Source organism: Oncorhynchus kisutch, linkage group LG16 (genome assembly GCF_002021735.2).
Source record: "Oncorhynchus kisutch isolate 150728-3 linkage group LG16, Okis_V2, whole genome shotgun sequence".
Lineage (NCBI taxonomy): Eukaryota > Metazoa > Chordata > Actinopteri > Salmoniformes > Salmonidae > Oncorhynchus > Oncorhynchus kisutch.
This window is the reverse complement of record NC_034189.2, coordinates 17,510,092-17,525,963: the sequence shown is the minus strand read 5'-3', so window position 1 is coordinate 17,525,963 and position 15,872 is coordinate 17,510,092. Positions and strand designations below refer to the sequence as shown.

General features: G+C 44.4%; 1 long non-coding RNA gene across 1 annotated transcript; it reads right to left on the bottom strand.

Moving 5' to 3' along the window:
- Positions 1–12,676: 12,676 nt before the first annotated feature.
- Positions 12,677–15,479, bottom strand: LOC116353964 (uncharacterized). Its single transcript, XR_004203366.1, has 2 exons — positions 15,367–15,479; positions 12,677–14,999 (listed from the first exon to the last, which is right to left on the bottom strand). It is a non-coding gene; the product is annotated as an uncharacterized LOC116353964 (long non-coding RNA).
- Between the last annotated feature and the right edge of the window lie 393 nt (positions 15,480–15,872).

Below are 15,872 nucleotides of genomic sequence, written 5' to 3'. Positions count from 1 at the left end.
CCAAGCCGTGACCTTCTCTTCCATCAGCTCCTGTCTCGCAACCTGAGCACCACAGAAACCAAGAGACATGGAGGAGAGACAGGTGATCATCTTTAGGGAAAAGTGATTCCTTTTTTAATATATTCAAGAGTGGACTTTTGAACATTGTTGACGATGTTAGATCTGTGCAACACATAATATCAGTAATATATCTGTAAAATAGCAACAGAGTATTAGTTCTAGTAACAGTAATAATAACTATGCATAGTGTTTCCCACATCTTCTCTATGCTCTCGGCCCTCCTGGGCATGTTGAGCAGATACTGCTGAAGGTTCTGCAGCACCCTGCGTCTCTCCACCTCTCTCTAATTCTCTTTCTACCACATAGAGTCATTGAGAAAGCTGGTGGCAAACAGCCAATCACACTGCATGTCACTTCACTTCAAAACTACAGCAGAGCAGATTTGGATTATGACATCAGCAACATCTACTAACGAGCGTCTCTCTGTCGTGGCTGGACTACCTGGTAAGTACGCGACTACTACACCCCAACAAACACACGCACATCTCTCTCTGTTTCTGTCTCACACAGCTCTCTGTTTCTGTCTCACACACAGCTCTCTGTTTCTTTCTCATACACAGCTCTCTGTTTCTGTCTCACACACAGCTCTCTGTTTCTGTCTCATACACACCTCTCTGTTTCTGTCTTATACACAGCCCTCTGTTTCTGTCTCACACAGCTCTCTGTTTCTGTCTCACATACACACACAGCTCTCTGTTTCTGTCTCACACACAGCTCTCTGTTTCTGTCTCACACACCTCTCTGTTTCTGTCTCATACACACCTCTCTGTTTCTGTCTCATACACAGCTCTCTGTTTCTGTCTCACACACCTCTCTGTTTCTGTCTCATACACAGCTCTCTGTTTCTGTCTCACACACACCTCTCTTTCTGTCTCACACACCTCTCTGTTTCTGTCTCATACACACCTCTCTGTTTCTGTCTCATACACAGCTCTCTGTTTCTGTCTCACATGCACCTCTCTTTCTGTCTCACACACCTCTTTGTTTCTGTCTCACACACAGCTCTCTGTTTCTGTCTCACACACCTCTCTGTTTCTGTCTCACACACACCTCTCTGTTTCTGTCTCATACACACCTCTCTGTTTCTGTCTCATACACCTCTCTGTTTCTGTCTCACACACAGCTCTCTGTTTCTGTCTCACACTTCTCTCTGTTTCTGTCTCATACACAGCTCTCTGTTTCTGTCTCACACACCTCTCTGTTTCTGTCTCATACACACCTCTCTGTTTCTGTCTCATACACACCTCTCTGTTTCTGTCTCACACGCCTCTCTGTTTCTGTCTCACACACCTCTCTGTTTCTGTCTCATACACACCTCTCTGTTTCTGTCTCACACACAGCTCTCTGTTTCTGTCTCACACACCTCTCTGTTTCTGTCTCACACACACACACACCTCTCTGTTTCTGTCTCACACACACACACACCTCTCTGTTTCTGTCTCATACACACCTCTCTGTTTCTGTCTCACACACAGCTCTCTGTTTCTGTCTCACACACCTCTCTGTTTCTGTCTCACATGCACCTCTCTTTCTGTCTCTCACACACACACACCTCTCTGTTTCTGTCTCATACACACCTCTCTGTTTCTGTCTCACACACCTCTCTGTTTCTGTCTCACACACACCTCTCTGTTTCTGTCTCATACACACCTCTCTGTTTCTGTCTCATACACAGCTCTCTGTTTCTGTCTCATACACACCTCTCTGTTTCTGTCTCACACACACCTCTCTGTTTCTGTCTCACACACCTCTCTGTTTCTGTCTCACACACCTCTCTGTTTCTGTCTCACACACACCTCTCTGTTTCTGTCTCATACACCTCTCTGTTTCTGTCTCACACACAGCTCTCTGTTTCTGTCTCACACACCTCTCTGTTTCTGTCTCATACACACCTCTCTGTTTCTGTCTCACACACAGCTCTCTGTTTCTGTCTCACACACCTCTCTGTTTCTGTCTCACACACAGCTCTCTGTTTCTGTCTCACACACCTCTCTGTTTCTGTCTCACACACCTCTCTGTTTCTGTCTCACACACACCTCTCTGTTTCTGTCTCACACACACCTCTCTGTTTCTGTCTCACACACAGCTCTCTGTTTCTGTCTCACACACCACTCTGTTTCTGTCTCACACACCTCTCTGTTTCTGTCTCATACACACCTCTCTGTTTCTGTCTCACACACACCTCTCTGTTTCTGTCTCACACACACCTCTCTGTTTCTGTCTCACACACACCTCTCTGTTTCTGTCTCACACACACCTCTCTGTTTCTGTCTCATGATGACCATGTGGATGGGTCTGCAGCCCAGGGTGACGCTGGCGTCCCCACACTCAAGGCCCCCACACCGGCTAATCTTTCCCTACACAGTACAGCCACAGATACCATGTTAGAATACATGAACATCAACCAATAGCTCGATCTTCAAGAGACGGAGTTATTGAATTGACACCGAGTTAAGCCGCAGACAGTGCTTTATGCTCACCTGTTTTTCGGGCGTTGGAGTAGCGACCGCTTCAGGTTGAGGTGGAGCCCCTCACGGTCCCCCGAGGTGGCTGCCTGGAACACACCGCTGTCCAGCGGAGCCTTCACTACCCACCGCAGCAGCACCGCCCCACCACCACCTACCCCGGGCTTATTGGAGGTGAATATTATCCAGTCGGTCAATAACAACAGTCCCAGGAACATGTTGAGAATGGTAATAATAACAAAACAAGTCATCTGTTATTGTTTTTAGAAATATGGTTTGATAGTCTGAAATAAACTAGTTTGCTCTTAGCCTGAATGTCTGCTTGCGTGTAGGCGCCTCCTTGCTCTTGGGCGGTGCGCCACCGCTTCAGGTTCCCGAAACAGGTTTTGAGCTGTGCCGAATGTGTGCCGTCTCAGTGTGCTCTAACTTCTGATCAAGTGCAGGCACACATCACAGCCAGTTGAATTCATAGCCACAAAGTAGTCTTGCAAATTAGGATACAACTTTACCACGCAGTCACCATCTAGCTCATCGGATGCGTTTGTTGGTGTGCTCTGTGGTTGCTATGGTAATTCTCCACATTGTTCCTCTTTTCATGCAACAACCCAACAACCAAAATCAGAACATAAAGGCAGAGAGATGTGATATCAACGTGTTGAGTGCTCCTATCTGGAATACATTTGATTTGAACACTTACTTGAGTTTTCCAGGATTGAGAAACTTGTACTTGGGGTTTCAGAGTGCAAAAGGAACGACTTTCATGGTCAATTCCTTTCTTATCTTTGGCGCGTAATGTAAAGACAAGCTGGATAAAGCCTAGAATCACAGTCCATTGTGGAAGGCAAATAAACAATGTCCATTTTACTGCAGTAGAATTACAAGCATGGTGTGTGTATAGAGGCGTGGTTAAGAACTCCCTGGAGGGGTCAGCACTAATTTATGCTCTTTTCCCTTCTGATATTGTTTCTCACGCACATACAGCAGCCTACAGAAGACAGCTTGGTTTCATAACGGCTCTGGAAAATGTCTTGAATCGAACAAAAAGTTCAAAGTTCAAAGCAAAGACACTTCTCCTCACGTCATTATCAGTAACACATGCTGAAATTATAAAGCACTTTTCCTATCAAAGTGATGGTAATTTCCACACCAATTTTCCCATCAATGTGGCAATCATTCATATTTTTTCTTTTTCATTACAATAGCCTATGACATGATACACAAATCTGGCACTTTGCCCCACTTGGCATTTGTCTAATTACTTGCCTAATTAACAACATTGATTTACATCCTGGTCAATCTAATCTAAGGCCGTTGTTGGGCAGGATGGAGTGTGACTGCTGTCATGACACTGGGGAATGGATACTTCCATAGAACCAATGGGTTCCTATAGCTCAGGTCAAAGCCCTGGGCAGAAGCATTGACTGCCTCGGCCGGATCCCGTGTGTGTGTGTGTTGTCATGGACAGTGCACCAGCCTGAGTGTTCAGAGCAAAGTGTGAAACGGTTGGATTGGTGGCCTGCTTCACTGGAACCAGCTGAGTACGTGACCAGAGAGAGCAGTGCCTGTGTGTGTGCTAATATCCTCCATGTCCCTGTGGGTCTATGTGATCAATGCTCTCATCAGTGGGTTATCATAGTCTGACCATTGATTATTGAATGAGTGTACCCTGCCTGAACCCATGAGAGATGGGTGCAGGGCCAGATTAAGAAATCACAGGCCCCGAGGCTTTGATTTCTTTTTATAGCCCCAGCAGCAGCAGGATGTCTACACTCGTTGAAAGGGTTTAGGTTAAAAAAAAGATCAAATATATACGACATATATAATATATTCAGTATATATTTTCTTTAATATATATTTTTTTTAATCCCAGGGCCTTCAGCCACGTTAAGCCATTCAGAAGAAAGACTCCCCTCCCTCCTCATGCTTGGACAGGAGAGGCCATACTAAATGGAATTCGGATACCCGTTTGAGGAATTCTCACAATTCTATTCCTATAGTAGAATCCACATTCTATTCCTATATGTAACGTCTGTTGGTGGAAGAAGGTGAGGACCAAGGTGCAGCGTGGTACGTGTTCCTCTTTTATTAGTTGAACTGAACACTGAATGACAAAACAACAAAGAGAACAACCGAAACAGTTCTGTCTGGTGCAGAAAGACACAAAAACAGAAAGCAACTACCCACAAAACCCAGGTGGGAAAAGGCTATGGTTCTCAAACAGAGACAACGATAGACAGCAGCCTCTGATTGAGAACCACACCCGGCCAAACAACAAAGAAATATAAAACCTAGAAAATGAACATAGAATGCCCACCCTAGTCACACTCTGGCCTAACCAAAATAGAGAATAAAAGCCTCTCTATGGCCAGGGCGTGACACTATAGTAGAATCCACATTCTATTCCTATGGTAGAATCCACATTCTATTCCTATGGTAGAATCCACATTCTATTCCCATAGTAGAATCCACATTCTATTCCTATGGTATGAGTTACTCTGTGTGTGTGTTTGTGTGGTTCCAAAAGTGCCTGTATATGGGGAAAAATGTGTGTGTGTGTGTGGGTGAGTGTGTATATCCACACAGTGGACAGAGACCCGTTGTCCATTTCTTTTTGGGTTCGCAAATCAGATGCTTGAGTGGTGTGTGTTTGTTAAGTATGGTTTCTGCTCATGACATGATAACATAGAGCCTAATTTATATATATCTATATAAATAAATATATATATATAGAGAGAGAGAGAGAGAGAGAGAGAGAGAGAGCGAGAGAGAGAGAGAGAGAGAGAGACCTAAAGGGCCTCGCAGCACCTTCATATTTGATGAGCCACGTCATGAGGATCTCATGCCCTGGGGGCCTCTGAGATATGTTAGTGTAAGTGCGCTGATGCCCTTGCTTCTCTCCTCCTCTTTCTCTCACTCCCCCTCCATCTCTCTCTATCTCTACCCCTCTCTCTATTGCTCTCTCTCTATTCCCCTTCCTCTTTCTCTCTCCATCCATCCCTCTCTGTCTCTATGCCCCCCCCCTCTCTCTCTCTGTGTCTCTATCGCTCTCTCTATCACTCTCTCTACCCCCCCCCCTCCCCTCTCTCTCTCTCCCTCTCCCTCTCTGCTCAGCCAGGCGGCAGTGTGTTAATGCATCATGGCACATTCTGCAGCTCGGGCTTTAAGCATTGACCACACCACGACCTCCCTCAGCTTCCACTCACGCACTGTCACTGTATGAGAAAGGGCAGGGGCATGGGGCAAGGGGCAAGGGGGGTGAGGCAGGGTGAAGAGGGGTTAGGGTGGAGCAAAGGAGGGAGGGGTGAGAGAAGGAAGAGAGGGGACAGTACACAGGTCAGAGGATGACAGGGTGGGGGGTGACGAGAGGGGAGAGAGGGCGTGAGGGGAGGGGAGTGATGGCAGTGAGTGGAGGGAGGGGTGATGGAGAGGAGGTGAGAGAGTGGTGTGAGGGGAGTGAGAAAGGGAAGGAGAGGGATGGCAGGAAGATGCAGGGGACATTGTCTCTGTCAACCGGCAGGTACTATCTAAGACAGTGCCAGTGAGACTAATGAAGGACCACGAATGGAGATATGGAGAATAAAGTCAACGTGTGATGTGATGCAATGGGATGGCTTGTGTAACATTGTAGTCTTACAGCGCTTGTGTAACCACATATTTATATGAGTGTTCAACATTACATTACTTAGATGAGCTAAAGACATGGAATATAATGGACGCTGTTTTGGATGAATTTACTGCAGATAATGTTTCAATTGTAGAGTTGGTAGTGGAATTTTATATTTTCTAAGAAAAATGATTTGGACTACTGGACCAACAAATATGTTGAACCGTTGATGATCAAACGTCTCATCCAACTGAGATGCACTGTATTTGTTCCCAGTGAGTAGTGTGTATAGTATACATTGTGAGTAGTATGTTTTTTCAATATGAGTGATGTGTATACTATAGTACACACTGTGAGCCGTCATAGAAAAGAAAAGCGGGGGCCTCTGCTGCTGTCCCATGAGATGCATCTTTAATGCAGTGTCTCTCTCAGCCCTCGTAGGATAAACAGCTCATCTGTTGGGCCCTGCTCCCTGTGGAGATCCTGCCATCACACTCCCATCTTCTCCTCTCCTCTCTTCTCCTCCCCTCTCTTCTCTTCCCCTCCCTTCTCTCTTCTCCTCCCTTCTCTCTTCTCCTCTCTTCTCCTCCCCTCTCTTCTCTTCCCCTCCCTTCTCTCTTCTCCTCTCTTCTCCTCCCCTCCCTTCTCTCTTCTCCTCTCTTCTCCTCCCTTCTCCTCTGTTCTCTTCATCTCTCTTCTCCTCCCCTCTCTTCTCTTCCCCTCCCTTCTCTCTTCTCCTCTCTTCTCCTCCCCTCTCTTCTCTTCTCCTCCCTTCTCTCCTCCCCTCTCTTCTCTTCCCCTCCCTTCTCTCCTCTCCTCCCTTCTCTCTTCTCCTCCCTTCTCCTCTGTTCTCTTCATCTCTCTTCTCCTCCCCTTTCCCCCCTTCTCCTCTCTTGTCTTTTCCTCTCTTCTCATCCCATCTCCTCTCTTCTCTTCCCTGTTCCTCTCTTCCCTTCTCCTCTTTTCTCCTCTTTTCTCCTCTTTTCTCCTCTCCACTCCTCTCCACTCCTCATCCTCTTAGCCTGCCTCAATTGTAGCACCAGAAGGGAGAGAGAGTGATAAATAAGATAATAGCTGAGGAGAATCAGATTTAAAGAGAATGGCAGCTGGCGCTGGGTTGATGAAGAATTTATGGAGTAAATGAAGAGTGTGATAATATGGATGAAAGAGGGAGGGGTGAGAGAGAGTGACATGCCAGTTCCTAGCCCCCCGCAGTCGACCACAGTGTGTGTGTGTGTGTGTTTGTACTATATTGCATGTGGGTCCCTTGCCCCTCAGATGAGTGGCATGCACAATGTCCGAAGGTTGAAGGAGGAGTGGCCAGTGACTCATCTACCGATCGTCCTACCGGTTGATGGGCAACCTGCAGCACACACACACACGCACACACACACACACACACACACAAACACACACATACCTCAGACAGACACACTACTGCCTCTCTGTGCCGGGGGGGGGGGGGGGGGGGGGGCGGGGCACAGTAACAGACAGCAGAACAGTAACACCAGCAATGCTAACCTTTAACCAGGCCCAACATTTCCAATTCAAAGCTTTATTGTCCCTGCAGGCAGAGTCATTCATTGTGCAGTCAGGAGCATAAAAATCCACACAGAATAAATCCAATCTGCACTGTAGCGTAAACTACAGGCTGTCTTCCATCTCGTCTCAACCCTTTACTCCTCTCCTTACCCAGACACCTCAGTAGTTTTTTGTGTAATGTCAATCTGACATGGCTTATCCTGTGCAACAGCTTTTTGATTGTTGATGTTCGCGGTCCTTTATGAGCACTGGCATTGTCATGACAATTTCCGAGGTGATTTGTGTCATGTGTGACAGGGCAGGTGCGAGAGAGAGAGAGAAGGAGAGAGAGAGAGGCAAGTTAAAACTGGCTCATGGCAGAACTGTCGCTTGCCATTTATTTGTTGGGGGATTCGTTGTGTTGTACAAGAGAGTCATGTCTCTCTCTCTCTCCTTCTCTCTCTCTCACTCTTTCTCTCTCCTCACTCTCTCTGTCTCTCCTTCTCTCTCTTTCTGTCTCTTCTCTCTCTCTCTCCTCTCTCACACTCTTTCTCTCTCCTCTCTCTCTTTCTCTCTTCTCTCTCTCGCTCGCTCTCTCTCTCTCTCACTCTTTCTCTTTCCTCTCTCTCTCTGTCTCTCTCTCTTTCTCTCTCTTCCCTCTCTCTCTCTCTTCTCTCTTTTGTGTCCTATTGTGATATGATGTCAAGGCTGATATGCTCGAAGGCTGTTCTGTCAATCTACTGTACTGTAGTTCTAGTATGACATCACGAATGATGTCATTTGATGATGACATCAAACGATACTCTAGTCTTATTAGTCGACTTCACATGTACATTTGTAAATCAAGGAAGTTAGGTTACACCACTTTGAGCAAGGCCAGACCCAGAAATGTCCTCTGGCTTATAAAGACAGTTGAAGATGTCTGTATGCGTGCGTGCGTGCGTGTCTGTCTATGTGTGCGCGTGCAAATGTGTGTGTGAACACAGACACCATGGCCCTGCTGAATAGTGTGTGGATGGATGCAAAACATCCTAGTATCCATATAGTGGGATTAGCAATATGTTGGACGGTGGCATCAGAGTCTCTCATTGGCCAATAAATGGCATCAGCAATCTAGTGTTTATAAACATCATTGATTGTATCCATATAATGGGTTGTACACTGTAGGAGCCCGTTTGTGCTAATTTAATGTGTTGTGTAAATATTGTCTGTCTAGGGATGTTTTCACTTGTTCTGTTACACTAGAGGCAAAATAGCTCTCACATGGGGTTATGGGTCCCATGTATATACTGTACGGGAGAGGAGAGAGAATTATGTTAAACACATGGAAGTTATAGAGTCAACATGATGCTGTGAATTGCAGACCTGGGGTCAGTCATTTCAAAAGCTTTAGCTGTGCTTGATTGAGCCTGTTGCCATGGGATCAATATACATTCCCGAAAGTGCAACCCCCCCCCACCTGGCAGTCCAGGCAGGGTAAAAGAAAACACTCAAAACCACAGGACGGGTGGGGTGGGATGGAGAGGGTCCCCCCAAAGAGTGTGTCTGTCTCGGGGGATTGACTGTTGAGCCTGAGGGGTTGGAACATGGAGAGGAGCCAAGAACAACTACATACCAGCTGGGTTTTGTCTCCAGACACGATGGACTAAAAGGCTAGTAGCTCTGTGTGTTTGTGTGTGTGTGTGCGTGCGTGGGTGGGTGTGTTTCTCTCTCTCTCTCGCTGTGTGTGTGTGTGTGTGTTTCTCTCTCTCTCTGTGTGTGTGCAGGGTTGGGCAAGATACTCTGAAGATATAGTTTAACAAGCTACCAATTACTTCACACTGGAAGAAGTTAAGCTACACTATAGCTACCCTTAAGAAATATATAGTTTACTCATCTAAAGTTACTTTGAAAAAGTAGTTCACTATATCCAAACTACTTTGTGATAATGGAATCATATTTCAATCTGAAATGATTACACATTGCAAGACAGATCACTCTGGAGTCAGATTTAACAGAATGTGTTATTTAGTCTATTAAACACAAACATGTCTTTTAGTGTGAATTTGTCAGGTCTGATGCATATTTTATTATTGCCTGAAAAGTAGTGTGTAGTTCCAGCTGAAAACTCTACCAAGATTTGAATTTAGTTAAACTACCTCCAAGCTACTGAAAAATTACTAGTCGAACTGAATTACTAGTGTGTGTGTGTGTGTGTGTGTGTGTGTGTGTGTGTTCTGTGCGTGTCTCTAGAGTACTCAGCCACCTCAGTCACCTAATTAGCCACTTTAATAATTTAGTGTGGCGGCATCTCTCCTTCTCTTCCCAGGATTTGGGTGTGGGAGTGTTTGGATCTTGAGAGACAACTTTCAATGCTGATTTTTCAGTTCTTGAATTGAAACTGAACTGAATCAAATTGGAATCAACCCTTCAGCAAATCATTACAGGAGCTGGAGTCGGGTGTAACTGTGTCTGTGCCCCTCTAAAACCTCCCTCTCTCTTTTCCCCACTGTACTTTCAAACAAACAAAAAATATGAAAATGGATCGGGTCTTTGATCTCCTTAAAATGTTGTATTTTATAAAAATGTTGAAATGTGATGACAGTTGGATCAATGCATTACTCTGTCTCCTTATATTGAACTCCCCCTAAAAAAAACTTTGAGGACTCCTACTCTATTCTTCCCTAAAAAACCTTTAAAAGGAGAGCTTGAATCAGTCCGATGACAGCCATGTTTAAAGGTCACAGGGATCTGTAACTAATGCAGGTGTGTCCCCTTATGAGTCATCCTAACCCGGCTGGTGTGTCCCTTAACCCTCCCGGTAGGGGCAGGGGGCCTCAGAGAGACATGAGATTGTAATTGAATGTGGCACATAAGGGGGGGGGCGCTTCTGTACTAATCTTTATGGTTGCCATCATCTCATTATCTGGCAACCAGAATCTGGCAACCGGGCTAAATATACAGTACTAGCCCTGACACAGCTGTAACCTCCGTAGACGTTGTAGACGTCACAGTGGAGGCTACACAACCATATCAGGGTTGATGTATTTCAGGGTTGATCCCATATACACTCTTACACATACACGTGTGGTAGATGTATTCTTTGTCAGATATACATATATACTCATGTTGAAAATATTCATACACACACTGTGCATTGGTGTGTAAGATAAACATGCACACAGAGACATATGGTGATAGACCATATATATGCACAGACATCATTTTGAAAGTTCACATATGGGCTCATGTCAGTGTGTGTGTGTGTGTGTGTGTGTGTGTGTGTCTACCCCCAAGAGAAAGACATTTTACCAGTAACTAAGCATGCCCTGTACTCTGACTGTCAGGTAATTGCTCTTCAGTCTTCTGAGAGGTGCTAATCTGAGAAACACGAGGCAAGTGTGAAAACATTCTGAGGTTTACAAGACTAGCTCTTTAAAAACACATAAGAGTCTAAGCCCTGTCTAAGCCAGGGGATGGGGGGGTTCTACTAAGCTATATGGAATTGTTTTATGAGGGTCATAAACAAGGATCATTTTGCTGTTTGATTTTGAATTTCAAGACCCCTTCACGTATCAAAAAAATATAGAGTAAGTTTGTTCTGAAGTGTCTGTCCTATATCTGACAGATATAATGTCATGAAACATGTTTTTTTTAAATGGATTTAAACCTTTCTTTTTGGCACTAAACAGTCTCCATATATACTTCCATACATTTTTGCTACTGGTACCGGGGCACCTTCAGACGAGTCTTGTGAGGCGTGTCCTAGAGCAAAACAACCTGTCTCACCTTTCCACAGAGGTTTCATATTAGTGTGTAGCCCAAACTGTTCAGACGCTCCAGACAAGTTGGCAGATCGGCTGTAATGACGATTCCCAAGATGCTTGTGGGCGTCCTAGAGCAAAACAACCGACATGTACATGTTCATGAGAGTCTCATCTTTCCGTTTGGCCCATTTCCATGATGTCTCATGGTCTGTCAGACACCCTAGCTCTGTCACCTTTCACTGCAGATGCAGAAGTGTGACATAGGAGGACAAAGTGCTTCGTCTCTCTCCTCTCCACCCCACCCATCCTCATATCACCATATGCTGGGGACAGTATAATATCGCAAGGAACTTTTTTGTATGTTTATGCTTTTACTGTGGGAGCTTATTCTAGCTGTAGTCTGTGTGACAGTACTTGTGACTGAGTGTTGACTTGACCTCTAATCTGTGGTGACATCAGGGTTCTTATTAGCTGTCAGGTGACTGGGTTTGAAGACCCCCCCCCCTCCTCCCCCATTAGCCAGCTGGATAAATCTTGGGGGAACCTCTATTTCACACTCTCTCTCTCACTATCTCACACCCATCCCTCTTTCTTTCTATTTTACGGTAGAAAACATCTATCACGTTCCTCTGCTATGACATTCCTTTTGCTTTTGACCCGTGTTGTTTGGTTTAAAGGACCAGTGCAGTCAAAAACATATATTTTGTGTGTTTTATATATATTTCCACACTGAGGTTGGGATAATACTGTGAAATTGTGAAAATTCTGATAATGCCATTTTAGTGTAACATGCTGACCAGATCAGATGCGTTGCGTGAGCGTTGCAAAACTACATTTACACATACATGTTATTCAATCATTGCTACACACTGCTCTCTTGAACTTGGTTCTATTTGTGATGCTCAACGCGCTGCAAGTCCTGCCTCTCCCATCTCCTCGTTGGTTTTTAGGAGCATATACCCACGTGGGTGATTGAAAGATGAACTGAGGTCCACACTCTGGTCAGTTGTGTCATTTCAGGTAAAATAACAACCCAATGTTTATATCCCAGGACAAATTAGCTAGCAACAGCAAGCTAGTTAGCTAAATTGCCATGAAGGTTTAATGCTTTTCGACCTGTCCCCAAATTAATATAATTGGTTCAGAGTTTGTTTTGATATTGCAACATGTGTGTCCTGATCCCATCTGGTGTGGGGGGACAAAATCAAGGAATTTCTCTTTGCTAAGAAGCATTTTTTTTTTACCATTTTAATTGAAAACAATCACAGGAAGGCACTTAATTATTACCCAGAAATGATTTATTTGATATTTAGATACAAATGTCTGCATTGGACCTTTAAAGCATGCAAGTGAAGGGGACCTCTCTCTCATACCCCTCCCTCTTGCTTTCTGTTTTACGGCAGATGATGATTGACTTCTCTCCCACCCTCCCTTTTGCTTTTGACTTGTTTTAAAGCAGGGATGGGCGACTTTGATTAGGGTGGGGGCCACAAAAAAATCTGAACTCATCATGACGGGCCACAGTTTTTTTTTTTTTTGGGGTGGGAGGTGAAATGGATCCAAGGACCTTCAAAAGGGGGCCGCCAGTTACCCATCCCTGCTTTTAAGCGATGCTCCTCACCTCACACTCTCCATATTCCTCCCTCTCGTTTCGTCTTTTATCTTCAAATTCCTCCCTTTGATTACTACCACTTAGTCAAGCCAATTTTAATTCAAGTAAAATATAGTTTTGCGTATTCAAATTATGTGTAACAAAGGTGAATCCTGTGTAATCTATCCAACTTGATTGCGAAAGCGTTCATCCTTTCCATTGATGAGTTGTAACAGCCCTGTTGTGTTAGAGTCTGACTGAACTGACTCTAGCTAATGGACTGAAGCTACATGTTGGGATGAAGCCATCCTGCAGTTTGCAAACTTTAGGTGGCAGGGTTCAGTGGAGCACTCATAGTGCTCACACACGCACACGCTCACACAGACGCACACACATAGGCCTAGTGGCAAGTTATTGAAAGGATGAACAACAGAGAGTCAACAGTTCACCCCCCCTCCGCCACCTCCTCTGTCCCCTCCTCCTCCTATGCCCCAGCCTGGATTGCCAGCAGTGGAATTAATTAGCTGATGGCATACATAATTGGTTTAAAAGCACTTCAAGGCATTTTCTTAATGACAGTCAGCTGTATGTAACTCCTTCTGATGATCATGAATGTCGAACCAACTTTGTTCAGCTGCAGGCCTCTAACATTCAACCTGGGTTCAAATACTATTTGAAATTATTTCAAGTAATTTATCTGTGCTTTATTGAGTTTGTCTGGCTTAATGGACCAATAGAAAAGTCCCAAGTCTGTATATCCCACCGGCACTTTAGGCAGCCTATAGCAAAAGTATTTGAAAGATTTCAAATAGTAACTGAACCCACATCTGACACGTGGTGTATAAGCTGCTGCTTCTTAGCTGCTGTTGCCTGATGCAGGTCAAGGAGAGGTCAAGCACACTAGGGTTATGTCCCAAATGCAACCCTATTCCAGATGTAATGAGCTACTTTTCACCAGAACCATTTTAGAATCAGCCTTAATATTGTACATGGCCCTGCTCAAAGTAGTGCATTATGTAGTGGGTTAGGGTACCATTTCAGCCTAGATATTCCATTGAACCAGAAAATACATTTCTGCCTCTGCCATTCGTACAGCATGATAGTAATCTGTCTCAGACCCAGTCTCTGCTCACTACTCCTGCGAGCTCCCTGTAGCTGTATCCAGACCTCTGAATTGTGACTGAATATCTGTGACAGGGTTGAATATGGTGATGTTGGATAGTATTGGTCCCAAACGGGTTTTTATTGTGCATTCCATCTAAACAGGTGTATAGGCGACCTTGTGAACAGGTAACACATGCAGGCTATAGTGTGCTATCATATATATATTTCCTGACTTGTCCTATGAAACTGGACAGCCGTTGCATTGGCAGGCTATGTGCCAAGGATGGCAGGGGCTTGGACAGAAACCGATAAGTGGCAGAGACAGCGTTATCATCCTGGCTACTAGTTCAGCCGATGCCATAATGAGAGATAATGTCGTAGACTGCTATTGTACTGTTTGCTTGCCAAAAGGACGCAGGCTGAGCAAATATTATTTCCAGAACCACTTCTTCCAGTTCCATCTCTGTGTCTGGTGTTCGAAGACCGAGGCCAGAGGACGTTCACTGAGTTGCCCGCACGCGCCCTGTAACTTGAAGCGGGGAGGCTATTTGCTATGCATCCCCGCGCTAAGGAGACCTGACACCGCTGGCTGCATTTGCTGCATCGCGCATATAGCGATCTTAAAACGCAGTGCTATTTTCGTTGATGTTAATTTGCTCCGTGTTAGGGCCTCGGTTCACAGCTCGGTCAGCCTTCCACGATACTATATTCCCGTTAGTTTCAGTAAAGGTTCTCCCGTCACATCACATTTAGGTCGAGGACTCCGTGAACTGTGAATGCACCGCGCGCAGGGACATGGGTTGTGCAAAGGTGCCTGCCTTGCATCGCGCCCTGGGTCCTTGGCTCCGTCGGGTTCAAGTGATTCCCTCGTATTCTATTTCGAAACGTTCTCCTTTCTTGTCGAAAGGCTGTATGGAGGAATGTAAAACATAAAACAAAACCAGCTGAATGAATAGTTAATTAGTTACCTAAATATAAATGTGAAAATAATAACAACCTACATAAAATAGCATTATGTAGGCTAGTCAATTAACAGAAGTTTAGTCAAATTGCATCTAAAGGGATATTATGATTAATCCAATATAGATATTGTCACAAAGTATAGGACATACATCTGTATGCATGCAACAAGGCTATTCATCTCAGCACACTCAAAAATCAAATTGATTGAATTCTAAACTTATTTTATACATTTCAATAGCCTATATATCTTTTTTATTTGAAAACATTACAATAATAAAATACATGTTCCATTGTTATTATTATTAAAATCACCTGGTTTTCTGCGGTTTTGTCCGCCCAACAGACTGCAAGTTTGATCAGCATGTACGTAGCGCGCCCGCACGTGGTTGATTGTCCGAACGCATTCTAGGAAGAACGTAGCCAGGCTGGAGTCTCGTGGCAGTCCTTCTTGAGTAGTGCGCAGGTTTCATTTCATTCTCCTTTCTGTTTTCGTCTGATGTAATAAATGATTCAAATGTATCCCTATCCTCGAATCATAATCAAACTAATGGAATCTAATCCATCTCAAAAGAAGCATGTAAAATACCTGGTAAATAAATATGTATGTTATTGCATTCATTTCATAGGCTATGAAAACAGGAATTTATTGCAAATGAAATTGAATTGTACAGTAGTGTATGAGCTAAAATAATGATACAATTATATTGCAGTTGTAATATTAGGCCGACAATTGTATCATATTTCAAATTGTGTATAGGGAGAATATCGGTAGATGATCTCTTTCAACGGTTATTTAACCATTGATTTACTCAAGAGCT